The following is a 4,853-nucleotide window of genomic DNA, read 5'->3' as shown; positions in this document are numbered from 1 at the left end:
CCTTCCTCCCTCCCTCCCTCCGTTCCTTCCTTCCTTCCTTCCTTCCTTCCTTCCTTCCTTCCTTCCTTCCTTCCTTCCTTCCTTCCTTCTTCCTTCCTTCCTTCTTCCTTCCTTCCTCCCTTTCTTTCTTTCTACATCTCTGTTCCAAAAGATTGTTTGGAATCAAGGACACATTTTTCCTATAGAAATCATGTACATTGTGGTTAGATTCTTAGGTTAGCTTGCAAATTCTTAAATGACCTATAATATACCAGACTCAGCTTGCTACATTCAGAAGTGGAGACTTACTCAATAAATAAGGTGAATTCCCCCCACCTCTCTCCTCTCTCTCTCTCTCCTCTCTTTCTCTCTCTTCTCTCTCTCTGTATTTCTCTCTTCTCTCTCTTTTCTCTCTCTCTGTAAACAGACATTATTTACCCATAATACATGCTTCTCATGATGTTCAAATATGCATTTCTCATAACTAACAATATATTTTTGCTCATATTTCTAAAACAAAATATTTTGATGATATCCTTCATTCTATTCTTATTATCATGGTGCCAGAGGCCTGCTGTCTTCTTCCACTCTGTCCTCTCCTTTTCTATCAGCAGACTCCATGGATTACTAGGAAGGCTAATCTTATCTTAATGGCACTCCTACTAGCTTCTCCTTATCACTGTCACCTCCTATCTTTATTTCCTTCTACTTCATTTAATCTCCTCATTTTACAAATGAGGAAACATGCTAAGAGATGAAGAAACTTGCCCGCCAAGTTCACCCAGGTAGTTTTTGTTTAAAAAATTGTTGTTAGGAGGTATTTAGATGATTCAGTGGATTGAAAGCCAGGCCAAGAAACAGGAAGTCCAGGGTTTAGACATTTATAGACAGTTACCAGTAATGAATTTCTTTTTGCCAGTGATAATCCATACCTTCTCTGTAAAGTAACTCTTGAAGTTACTTTAGGTCACTTTTTGACTTGCCCAAGTAAAAGAGCCAGTATATATATGGCAGAGGTAGACATCTGAAACCTAGGTCTTAATTCTGAGGGACGTATGAGAAAGAACACTATTCACATCCAGAGAAAGAACTATGGAAGTAGTAACATAGAAGAAAAACAACTGCTTGATCACATGGGTCGATGGGGACATAATTGGGAACACAGACTCTAAGCCAGTGATTCCCAAAGTGGGCACCACTGCCCCCTTGTGGGTGCTGCAGCGATCCAGGGGAGTGGTGATGGCCACAGGTGCATTTAGGGGTGGTGAATAACTGTAAGGGGGCGGTGATAGTATGTGACAGGGGGTGCTAAGTAATATTTTTTCTGGAAAGGGGGCGGTAGGCCAAAAAAGTTTGGGAACCACTGCTCTAAGAGATCACCCTAATGCAAATATTAATAATATGGAAATAGGTCTTGATCAATGACACATGTAAAACTCAGTGGAATTACTCATTGGCTATGGAGGGAGAGGTGGGAGGAGGGGAGGGAAAGAACATGAATCATAGAACCATGGAAAAAATATTCTAAATCAATTAATTAAATAATATTTTTCAATTCTAATAAATGAATAAATCAGTTTGCAAAACTTATGTGACCAAGAAAAAAAAATAAAACCTAGGTCTTCCTGACTCTGAGGCCATGTGTCTGTCCACTATAGCAGGTTGCCTTTCCGAATAGTAGAAGTATATTTAACATATTTTCTACTCCTTTCAGCTTTGTATTGTTCATGTGCTTCACTTGCCTCTCCCCTGTTACAATTTTATAATATGATTCTTGAAATAATTATGGGGCAAACAAAATGTACTATCTTTGATATAAAGTTCTAAGCAGTTAAAGCTTCTAGATGGGATATTTTCAAGTGGTCCCCCCCACAATAGTTCACTGAAGTTGTAGTGAAACCTCATCTTCCTTACAAAAATAAAGTGGATACTAGGTTTTGTTATTGACTACTTTTGTCTCTTAATCAATTTGAACACCTTCATCTAGATCTGGTTCCTGAGTAAGATCCACGTACAAGTGTATGAATTTGTCAGATTGTCTTTTGTTTTAATCTTTCAAGTTTTGGTTCTTCTGAATCCACTCCTCCCCTTATAGAAGGGAAAAGAGGCCAAATCTTCATCTGTCTGAAGGACAATAGTTGTTCATTGAAGAGACCTTGGCAGAATTCAGGCCGAAGTTCCTTACTTCATAGGAAAAAAAAGTCATCTTAGCTCATTTCTCCATCCTTTATCAATAAATCCTCTTTACACCTAGAAACTAATCATCAAAACTTCAATGGGAAAATTAACTTAGAGCTGTAATTAGGTTGGGAAGATTGACCTTTCCCCAGGCTGCAGATATTGAGGAACATCTTTCCCAATTTGGTTGTTCATTATCCCAGGGCCATAACTCTCACTCACTTATATCCCCTGCTTCTCTACTTCCTCAGCCATCATGGCATAGGGGCCTTTTGGGATCCCACCTCTCTCCTGGGTCTACCTTCTCCTCCTCCACTTCTCCATATTTTATCTCCTCTAATGGAAGGTCAGGCGTCATCATCTGGGCTAGGTTGTTTGGTGTACAAACTTCTTTTTCAGCCCTCCCCCCACTTAACTCATCAGGGCAGACAGGCAGAGTCACTAGTTATGGTTCTGATAGGATGGCTAGTAATGTCTCTTCCTATCAAATAGTACCTTCTTAAGCTGGCAACACCCCTTGCCTTCTTCACCATGACCTGTAAACCACTAGGAGAAGAGGCTCTTTCAGTTCTGAGCCAGGAGTATTTTGAACCTGATTTTAGAAGTGGGAGGTGGGACCACCATGGATTCTGGGTGAGCAGCTGTGGGAAACTAAGGCTTCAGAGCCTGGTCTACCTGTTTCTCTTTCCATTGCCAGAGCCTCCTTTTTTTCCCCTAGAATGTGAGCTCCCTAGGAGTAGGAATTGATTCATTTATTTGTATTTCTCTCTCCAAAGCCTAGTTCAATGCCTGGCATATTCAGGAGTCTGTCAATAAATGTTTGTTGATTGATTGATTGACTGACAGGATTTTCTCTCTTTCCTTACCTTATTATGGAAAGTTTACATACAGCTTTTTTTTTTAAAGGTTTTTATTGCTAGCACCAAAGGGAAACAGATGGTGCTCTTGATTCCCCACTTTCATTTTTTTTTTTCATTTAGATCAGGGATTCTAAACCATTTTTTGGTGTGATAGATCCTTCTATCTCTGGCAGTCTAGTAAAGTCTATAGATCCCTTCTCAAAAGATTGTATTTATATGTATAAAATAAAATGCCTAGTATAAGAGAAATCAACTATGTTGAAATCAAGGTGAATTTTTCCCCCTCGCTCAAGTTTGTGAATTCCATGAAATCAACAGACCCTAAAGAATTAAGGTTAAAAATCCCAAATTTGGCTGTCTGTCTCCAAACAGAGAACTGATTAACTCTGAGTGTAGATTGAAGAATTTTTTTTCACTTTATTTTTCTTGCATTTTTTTCCTCTTCAATATGATTACTGTGGAAATGTGTTTTGTACAACTTCATATATACAATGGTATTGTATTTCTTACCTTCTCGATAGTAGGGGAGGAAATTGGGGGAGGGAGAGAATTTGTAACTGAAAATTTAAAAAATTAATAACATGTAATTGGGAAATATTTTATGAAATAAATAAAAATTTATTAGAACATGAAAAAGAATCTCCTATTTAAATCCTTAGGATAAAACAAAGCCTTGTATAAATCATGTGAATGATGATTGTACACAACAAACTGAAGTTTCCAATTTTCATAGGGAAAATTATGTGTGGATTTTGTTGGGAATTTTCTTATAGGAGCTATGATTTGGGGGTGGGGGTCAAGTTTCTGAGAGGGAAAAGCAGGATAGACTACACAATTTTGAAGATGAAGAAATTAATTGGGACTATATTCCTAAAACCCTAAAGGTAGTAAAAAAGAGCAGAAGGGAGCAAACATAAGTAAAACTTTGCCCTCTCTGATTTCCTCCCCATTACCCTTGTTAGTCCTTTTTTAGCTCACTTTGCTACTGTAGCCTCCATTCTGGGCCAGTCTCAGGTGAAGATGGAAACTAGAGATAGAATGCTATAGAAAGGGTGGCTATCCCAGATACAACCTGGTTTAAGGTGGGGAGAAGGGCAGGGGGGGGGGGGACTTGAAGGGAAGGCAGTCCCAAATGATAACAAAGGCAGCAAAATGCTTTGTCCAAGTCTATCCTCTAGTCCAACAGTAGTCACTAGAAAGATCTTTGTATATATGTAAATTGGTTCCCTGCTAGTACTCTTCAGCAAGCTAGAAGTACTGAGGGACATTTCTTATCAATTATCATTTCTTTAGACAGAAAAAGGAAATTAAATAATGCCTCCCCCTGCCCAAATGAAACAGAAAGCCAGATATCAAAGTTACATCATGAGATCTAGGATTGGAATGAAACCAAGAAACCATTTAGGTTGGTTCTTATTCTTTGTGTGTGACAGGAACCCCATATGGCAACATGGTGAAGCCTATAGAACAATTTTTAGATTAATGTTTTAAAATTCATAAAATAAAAACCTTCAGATGTGAAAGGAAACCAATTACACTAAAATACGGTCATCAAAATATTTTTTAAAACCCGAGTTCATGGATACAGGTTAAGAACTCTTGATCTAGGTGCCCTCATTTTGCCAATGAGGAAAGCAAGGCCTAGGGAAGAGGTGAAGGTCACACAAAGATAAAGTATTGAGAGATTAAAACCTATGTCTTTGAATTGGAGATTCACTGCCCTCTCTATCAGGTACCTACTGGGTGATAGGGGCTAGAGATCCAAATGGAAAAGTGAAATAGTGTCTGGCCTCCAGGAGATTACATTCTATTGGGAGATACAACATGTATGTGCAG

Source organism: Gracilinanus agilis, chromosome 4, assembly GCF_016433145.1.
Source record: "Gracilinanus agilis isolate LMUSP501 chromosome 4, AgileGrace, whole genome shotgun sequence".
Classification (NCBI taxonomy): Eukaryota; Metazoa; Chordata; class Mammalia; order Didelphimorphia; family Didelphidae; genus Gracilinanus; species Gracilinanus agilis.
This window is presented reverse-complemented; position numbering follows the sequence as displayed.